The sequence below is a fragment of the Carettochelys insculpta genome, chromosome 3, assembly GCF_033958435.1.
Source record: "Carettochelys insculpta isolate YL-2023 chromosome 3, ASM3395843v1, whole genome shotgun sequence".
Taxonomy (NCBI): Eukaryota; Metazoa; Chordata; order Testudines; family Carettochelyidae; genus Carettochelys; species Carettochelys insculpta.
Window position 1 is genome coordinate 6,514,880 of NC_134139.1, and position 9,369 is coordinate 6,524,248.

The 9,369-nt window shown below is 46.9% G+C and overlaps 1 protein-coding gene across 3 annotated transcripts in view; it reads left to right on the forward strand.

The window, feature by feature from the left end:
• RALGAPA2 (Ral GTPase activating protein catalytic subunit alpha 2) overlaps positions 1 to 8,925 on the forward strand; it is a 377,942-nt gene extending 369,017 nt beyond the window's left edge. For all 3 annotated transcript variants that reach the window (XM_074989296.1, XM_074989298.1, XM_074989297.1), the window contains one exon: positions 8,791 to 8,925. The gene's annotated coding sequence lies outside the window, so the exon portion shown is untranslated. The remainder of the gene's footprint in view (positions 1 to 8,790) is intronic.
• The last annotated feature ends 444 nt before the right edge of the window (positions 8,926 to 9,369 follow it).

Sequence of the window (9,369 nt, forward strand, 5' to 3'; positions counted from 1 at the left end):
TTATATAAATCGACAAGGAGGAGCTTGGTCCCGTGCCTTATGTGCGGAAGCAGTCTGCCTGTGGAACTGGTGCATTGCCAACAATGTAACTTTGAAAGCCTCGTATTTACCAGGTGTTCACAACGTGCAGGCAGACCAGTTGAGCAGGCACTTCGCACTCACGCACGAGTGGCAGATCCGTTCCGATCTGTTACGACCGATTTTTCATGCATGGGGGTTTCCCCGGATAGACCTGTTTGCCACTCATCGCAACAAGAAGTGCCCACAATACTGCTCCAGGGCAGGACTGGGATGGGGGTCCCTGGGGGACGCATTCGCGATCTCATGGAAGGGCCCCCTGCTCTACGCATTTCCTCCCGCAGTGCTCATCCACAAGGTCTTGCAGAAAGCCAGGAGAGAAAGAGCCCGCGTGATCCTAGTAGTCCCAACTTGGGATCGACAGCAATGGTTCCCCTTACTCCTGCGCATGTCGGACCGCCCACCGATGCCCCTTCCGGTGGCGCCGGACCTGCTCACGCAAGCCCAGGGGTCTATAGTGCACCCACACACCTGAGGCCTGCGACTGCAAGCATAGTTAATCCATGGCTCAGCTCCCTAGAGAGCACATGTACGGAGGGAGTGCAACAAGTCCTAGAAAGTAGCAGAAGGACTTCCACCAGGAAGACCTACAAGCAGAAATGGACTCGATTCACTGCATGGTGTTCTACCAAGCAATTAGCTCCCCTTGCTGTGCCTATACCTGTAATATTAGAATACTTACTGGACCTCAAGAGAGGCGGACTCTCCCTATCCTCATTGAAGGTCCACCTTGCCGCTATATCGGCTTTCTGACACGAAGAGGAAGGGCCCACGGTGTTCGCCCATCCCATGATTAGCAGGTTTCTGAAGGGGCTGGTAAACTTGTACCCCCCTCGGAAACCGCTTCCACCTTCGTGGAGCTTGGACCTGGTGCTTAACGCACTAACGGGACCACCGTTTGAACCCTTAGCCACAGTTTCCCTCCGTCTCCTTACGATAAAGACGACCTTCCTTCTTGCAATCACATCAGCTCGCAGGGTGAGCGAGCTCATGGCAGTTATGGCAACGCCACCCTGCACGCTATTTTCGAAGGAGGCGGTAACCTTATGGCTGCATCCAGCCTTTGTTCCGAAAGTTTCTTCAGAGTTTCATATTAACGAACCTATAGTCTTACCCTCGTTTTATCCAAAACCTCATAACTCCAACAAAGAGGCGCGCCTACACCTCCTGGACGTGAGGAGGGCATTGGCTTTTTATATAGACAGGACTAAGTCCTTCCGAAAAACGGATAGACTCCTAGTCTTTCTCGCTCCCAGATCAAAAGGAGAAGGTCTCTCTTCGCAGAGAATCTCGAAGCACATCGTATCCTGTATAAAAATGTGCTATGAACTTAGAAAGACTCCTTTACTGGCCCCACCTAGGGCTCACTCCACCAGGGCGGTGGCGGCATCAACAGCCTTTTTCAAGGGCGTTGCGCTAAAAGACATCTGCAGAGCGGCGACATGGTCATCCTATGACACCTTCGCCAAGCATTATGCCCTACACAGGGTATTCCAAGAGGATACCCGTCTGTCGACAGTAGTCCTTTCAGGGGCAAGCTGCACATAACCCGATTACCCACCTCCTTTCTTGGGTTACTGCTGGGTAGTCACCTATCATGGAGTACCCACGGGGACACTCGAGGAAGAAAGAGAAGTTACTCACCGTAGTAACGATGGTTCTTCGAGATGTGTCCCCATGGGTGCTCCACCACCCGCCCATCCTCTCCGCTTCGGATCTCTGTTTAGTGTTTTTCAGGAGCATCCGAGGCGGTTGGTCAAGGAACTGGCGGGGACCGGATCGCACACGTGGCCGGGAGCGCGCAAGGGAGTGGTGCGGTCCGGCAGAAACTGCTGGAAAGATCCGATCTGCGGCGCCGGGGCGAGCCCAACACCTATCGTGGAGCACCCACAGGGACACATCTCGAAGAACCATCGTTACTACGGTGAGTAACTTCTCTTTTTATGAACTATACTTTCTGTAAAATATCCTAACCCCTTTAGAGAGCAAATAGAGCTGTGGAGTCCTGGTTAGACTGGCAGCTGCAATCATTAGAATGGGTCCCTTCTGTCAGGCATCAGGAAAGAACAATTCAAATGAAAATGCTTTAGAATCATACTGAGCTAGGTTGACCAATGCATTGCGGCTGCTTTCCACTGCTCCAGTAAAGCGAAACACCCATTAGACTGGGTTTACAGCTCCTCTACTCATCCATAGCATGTGGGGGAGTCTGCCTCATTAGTTTTATGGTCACTACAAGAAGGGATGGGAAGAGGGGGTTAGTTGCCCTAAGCATCAGGTTTAGAATACCTGGATGCACGTGTTCAAATCCCAGCAGAATATCAGCTTAGTCCTTTGTCCTTTCGAGGCAAATGGAATCTTTCAGTTAATATGTTACTAACAGATGTCCTGTTTTCTTTTTTTGGATATTGAAGATTTCCTGACAGTTTTCATAAAGGCACAGTTTAGCTCTTGGTTTGTGGGCCAATTTTTCCCCTCTTTACACTGTTGTGTAACATGCTATTCAACCAATAGGTTGCCAACCTCCACTGCAGATATAATAAAGCAGCGGATGCATGTCAGTGGTGATGTTTGTGCACAATTATCTGCAGAGTTTGGGGTTTGCTCAGCATACAAGGTCTTATAGACATGTAAAACATTATCCTAATACCAGTAACACCATGTACAGAAGAAATCTGAAAATACAATATACTGAGAAATCAGAGATGTGCTTACACTGCAAAATGTAGCTCTAGGTCTGAAATTTGTGGATGCTCAGCACTTTATAGACATAGAGGCCAACTGTGAAATTTACATTTATATTCAAGTTTGAATTTTTAATCTTCTTTCTCCAAACCTAGAGATTTGGAGGTGTTTAGATCTGGGGCTCTACTTCAGTCCCATCTCTAAGACAAATATATTGAGGATTTTCAAGGAGAAGTATACCATTGTTTAAAAATATTGTGCCAAGAGAGAGCTGATGAAATGGCATTCACGCTTACAGAAATATCCTGGGACAAGTCAAAACGACAGTAGCAACAACAGAGCTGTGTTGCAGCATGCATTTTTGTATTCCTCCGAGCATGATTATAATTGCACTGGGGAAAGACAGGAGTTGCACACATGCTTTAATTTTATTCATTTACTTCTGAGTTTAAAAGCTGTGTCCTCATCTGTTCTCATTCAGACAAGCTATTTAGTCCTGACCTCTTCTTGTAATCACCTTTTGGGAATAAATGAGTTGTAACTTAAATGTATAAAATAACAGTGTGTAAATACACATGGACTACGTGATAGCCAACTGGGATTTGCTAAGCTTTGCATAAAAGTTCTTAAATAGCCTTCTTGCACACAACAGAAATGACGGTGATTTCATTTATTGCTTCCTTAGCGAAATTGTTAAGAAAACATTGAGTTTTTTTTAACTCTACATGCATCAGCAGTCCAGGCACATCACTGGTGCACTTGGATCAGAAATATTAACACCGAGGAAACTACTGTTCAGCTGTCAGAAGGGGGAAAAGAAATACTATATTTCACTGAATGGCTCAACAACAGAAACTAACTCTTCAATAATGAACATGGAATTAGAGCTAGATTGTCCCTTTGAGCCAGCCCAGGAGTGGCCCCAGCAGAGACAATGTGGCCCAGAAACACCCCTCTGAGCCACAGTTCCTTCCCAGCTTCCTCCTTGTTTTGGGGGCAGCAGTAAGTCGTAACACGAGGGCTGTGTCTACACGTGCCCCAAACTTCGAAATGGCCATGCAAATGGCCATTTCGAAGTTTACTAATGAAGCGCTGAAATGCATATTCAGCGCTTCATTAGCATGCGGGCGGCAGCGGCGCTTCGAAATTGACGAGCCTTGCCGCCGCGCGGCGCGTCCAGACGGGGCTCCTTTTCGAAAGGACGCCACCTACTTCGAAGTCCCCTTATTCCCATGAGCTCACGGGAATAAGGGGACTTCGAAGTAGGCGGCGTGCTTTCGAAAAGGAGCCCCGTCTGGACGCGCCGCGCGGCGGCAAGGCTCGTCAATTTCGAAGCGCCGCTGCCGCCCGCATGCTAATGAAGCGCTGAATATGCATTTCAGCGCTTCATTAGTAAACTTCGAAATGGCCATTTGCATGGCCATTTCGAAGTTTGGGGCACGTGTAGACGTAGCCCCTGTGTGCCAGCTCAGCTGAACTGGCCAGCACTTTGAGAGAGTGGAGCCAAGTCAACCACACACCTGTTCTGAGATGGGAACTACAAGCCGCTTCTGCTTATTCCCGCACACTCAGCCTCAAGATCTGGGGAGCCCAGTGTGAAGAAGGACCCTGCTTGGGCACTTACTCCATGTCTCGGCCTAGCCCAGGGGTCTGCAGCCGAAACAGTAAGAAGAGCCATTTTTTTCTAATTCAGTTACAAAATCAGTCCTTCAAGATCTGCAATGCATGCACATACGAGACAGTCCTTAATAAATAATGTCAACCCGTACTTTTTGTCACCCCTCTTTTAAGAACAGTGCACACACAATGATTTGTATGAGTTAGAAGGGTAAGTAACCACTGAAGCACAGCAACACAAGAATGAAGCAAGCCAGCTTTAACAGTTCAATCACTGTGGAAATTTGCAATGCCCAACAGTTACCAGTCAGTGGCAAATCAATTCAGGGTGGGCAGATCTACAGTGGGATCTGTGGTGTTGCAGGTGGACCATGCAATCTGTCGGAGTCTCCTCAGGAAGACCATGACCCTAGAAGATGTACAGGCTATAGTGGATGGCTTTGCTGCCCAGGGGGTTTCCTAAATATGGTGGGGCAATAGATGCCATGCACATCCCCATCATGGCCTTGGACCATCTGGCCTCTGAGTATGTAAACTGAAAGGGGTACTTCTCCATAGTTTTGCAGGGGTTGGTAGATAACAAAGTTCGTTTCACTGACATCAACATGGGATGGTCCGTGAGGGTTCATGATGTGTGCACCTTCCAAAATGCTGGCCTGTACAGAAAGCTCCTGGATGGGACCTTTTTCCCTGGTCGGAAAATCACAATTGGCAATGTGGAGATACCTATTATGTTGGGTGACCCTGCTTACTCTCTGCTCCCTTGCCTTGGGAAGCCCTACACTGAACCTCAGCAAGGAAAACTTCAGTCACAGACTTTGCAGGTGCAGAATGGTGGTGGAATGCGCCTTTGTCCATTTAAAAGTGAGGTTCGGATGTTTATTGACCGTTTGGATCTTTCTGAACCTAATGTCCCCACAGTGATTGTGGCGTGTGCTATTTTGCACAACATATGTGAATCCAGGTGGGAGACTTTCTCGTCAATCTGGAATGCTGAAACTGAGGCCATAGGCAGGGCTTACTCGCAGCCTCCTGTACAACCATCCACCAGTAGCCACGCTGAGGCAGCAGCAATAAGAGATGCTTTTAAAAATAGCTTCATACGTGATCTGTAACACACATAATATCAATGTATTTCTCTGAGATAATGCCAATAAATCATACTGCCTCTTAATGAATGAATGCTTTTTCTTGGTAGGAGGGGGTTAAGTTGCAGTACGTAAAATGCATGTGGTGGGCAGCTGTGCCTTCAGTCCGCCTGCAACCCACCCAGTTCTGTCAGCTGCATGTCTGCTGTGGACCAGGGAGTATCAGTGGGCAGCTGTACCTTCAGCCCTCCCCTAACCCACATTACGATTTGTGTTTCCCACCACTCCTACACACCACAAAATCATACTGAGCTCAAAGGAATGGTTTTATTTTCGGGGGAGGGGTGTTTTAAGTGGCCAGGAAAAGAAGTCTTCTCGGGGTGTTTGATTAGCCTTTTGCAGTGGCCCATGGGGCTGGAGCAGTGGGCTATTCTTGCACTCCATCCCCACATGCAGGGACTGCGATGATGGGATGGGCAAACTCTGAGGGAACTACAGGCAGCAGATATCAGCTCCTGCACTGCTGTGTTGGGAGTCCTTCTGCAGCTGCAGCAGGGAGTGCAGGACCTCCGTTTGCTCCATAACTGCCATTATGAGCTTTGCCATGGCCTCACTCTGCTTTGCTGCTTGCTGTTGCTGCAAGTAAAGCATTCTCTGTTCCAACTCAGCTTGAATCTGACACCACTGAGCTGTATGATGATGCCACTGAGCAGTGTCCTTTGTCAGCTTGGTGTGCTCTGCATCATTCTGCTCCATGTGCTGCAGGATAACATCCTGTTTGTACCTCTTTCTCCCACCGTTCTCTGCTATGCTGGGCATTGCCTCTGGAAACAGAAGATCAAAATTAAGATACGATTCACATAATGTGCTTTCAAATGGAATGGAAGGGTCTCTGTAGCTACTATCAAGGAAAGTTGCCTTTTTGAAGGCTGCTAAAGGCTTATTAAGGATGGGATAATAAGCATGCATTTCACAATACACCATTATCCATCACATTTCTTTGTGGACATGGTAAGCTATAAGAAATTGTCCACCTTTCAGGGGAAGCCACCAGGTGTCTTGGCCAGGTTTCCTGCAGCAGGAAAAAAAAAGTTGGCCATTCCTGGAGCCATCCTACAGAATGATCAAGCCACACAGACGAGATGGTGAGGAAGGGTTCGATTAGAGCCTCAAGGATGGCTGCTTGGAGCTTGGGGGGAGGTGTTAAATAAAATTTAATTTAAAAAAAAAAACATTAAATACCTCAAAGAAATGATGGGGTCCTGAAGAGTTCTGAAAAATGAAAAGATATGCTGGGTGGAAAAGGACATGATAAGGGAGACGCCCATCAGAGCTAGGCAGCCGCATGGTGTCAGAGAGTCCTGAGAAATGAGAAAAAATGTTGGGTGGAAAGGGACATGGGAGGGAAGACGCCCATCAGAGCCCAGCAGCCGTGTGGCATGGGGGAATTCCTGAAAAATAGAAAGAGATGCTGGCTGGAAGGAGACGTGGGAGTGCAGGGTATGGGGGGAACTCCTCGGAGAGCCCAGCAGCTCCACGATGCGGGGATTCCTGAAAAATGAAAAGAACTGCTGGTTGGAAAGGGGCATGGGAAGGGAGAAGCCCTGCAGAGCCTACAAACCACGTTGGGGGTGGGGAATGGAGCACCCGCCAGCTGCTGCAAGCAAATGTAAAGGGGCAGGAAGCACATTAAAAAAATACGATGCAAATTCCCATGCTTCTGCAGGTTGCCAAAGAAGACATCACCCTCATAAAACTAACAGATGTGGACAAAGAACACCTGCTTATGCTGTGTGACCAAAAGCCTGGAAAATTTGCCAAAATGCTTTGTGGTGCCATCACACCAGATCACTATCTGGTTGCCTGGTGGGGCAAGGTGTGCTACTGTGGAAGCCACAACATCAGGAGTGCCAAGAACCTAGTTTAAAAAAAAAAATACAAGAGTGCCTGGATGACGCCTTCAAGGAGATTTCCACAAAGGAGAAGTGCGCCATCCCAAGAAACATTAACACGCTGTTCTGAGGGGTGCAGAACTACAGCTAGCAAACCTGTATCCATACACAACCCAATACCTATACCCACCTGCAATCTGCTTCTAGCTTGCAAAATAAATACTAACCCAAACAGCTTGGTCCAGGAGGACTCGGAGACTGCCATGGAGGGGACTGGATCCAGGTTTCTCGTGAAACACTCCAGGATGTTGGGAAGAACTTCCTTGGTCCTCTGCTTGTTGCCCCCTTCCTCCTCTCCATTGCCCTCTGCCTCCAGAGCACACAGCTCCTCTGGGCTCACCCTGAACTCCATACCAGGGCCTCCAGAAGTGTTGTAATTAACACTGGGCTCCGTGGTGGGGTCGCTCCCCATAAGTATGTGCAGGTGTTGCTAATAGTGGCAGGTCCATGGAGCTGTCCCTAACCATTGGTTGGCTTCCTGGACTTTTTGATAAGACTGACAGAGTTCTTTAACCTTTGCCCGGCATTGCATTGAGTCCCAGGAGTAACCTCAGGTGGTCATCTCATATGACATCTGATCACAGAGTGCTGCATTTCCCTTGGCCACCCAAAGTCTCTTCACCACCGATTGGTCTCCCCAAATTGCAAGAAGATCCAGAATCTCTTGGTGGGTCCACCCTGGCGCTCTCTTGCAACCTGAGAAGAACTAGGCAGATCATTTCCCTGAATGCTCATGATTGCAGAAGATGGCTACCGACAGGGTGCAGTGCAATGGGATGGGCAAAGGAATTTTTTCATAATAGGTACCCTTTATATTTGCAGGGCTGGGCGCTGCTGAATTCCAATTAAAATTCAATCAAAACTTTGTGGACTTCCTGTGACCTTCTTCCTGTGTACCTCAACAGAGAGCAGCTTACAAGGAAGCAGCCATACATGGAGGGTCACAGTGTAGCTTTGTGGGATACATACAGGACACTTCTGGAGGCTAATACATTCAAATTAAGGACTTCCACACTACCCTTTATTTGAGATTTTAAATTTGAAATTGACACTATACCCATCCCATAATATCGACATTTTGTTACCGGTATTATGGCTCAGGAAATAGAGCTAATAGTATTAACTGTGAAGACAGTGGCGTTGTACTATTGAGCTAAGTCCTTTAAATTCAGTTTTATCTTGTAGTGTAGACACAATGCTAGGTTCCTTGGGCCAAGCACATTCCTAGTGCAACTTTGTTCAATTCAATGGAGTCATATGGGATGAATTTTGGTGTCATTTTTTTGTATCCTATGAAGCACTTTTGTCATTGGATGCATTCCATTCATTCCAATAATACGTTTTATTTTCTTTGTCCACTTGCTTTTCAGGCTGTCTCACTACAAGTGCAAGCGCTGATCTTACTGTAAGTACGGGAGTGGAGTTAGCAGAGCAGACCTCTCCAACACTACCCCATGCTACAAAAAGCAGAGCCTCTGCAAAACTTCGTCACTCTGCTAGCGCACTCAGCAAATCTTCAAATTAAAGCACTTTGGAAAGGGAAGCTCTTGGAGGAAATTTGAGAAAAAAAAATCAGAATATATTAAATGATTTACTGTATCACTAGAAGCTGCTTTGGATGAGCACATAAGGCAGTAGTTTTTGCTATAAACTTATGTACAGTTCCCTTATGTAGTAAAACTTAAATTATTGATGGACAGATATTACATGATTTACCCATCATGCATTACACTTTATTTTGTCACTGAATCAAAACTGAATGTTTTTCATTGTGGAAGGCATTAAACTAAAATGAGGTAACCTCACCTATTTGTCCCTTGGAATCTGTAGATGCAAGTACAGATGTAACAGAAAAAGGTGCAAAGCAAGTACCGATACCAATTATTTAATTTAGTTTCATTGTGTTGATTATTTTATCATTCCAATTATAGCTTAACACCAATTTGTCT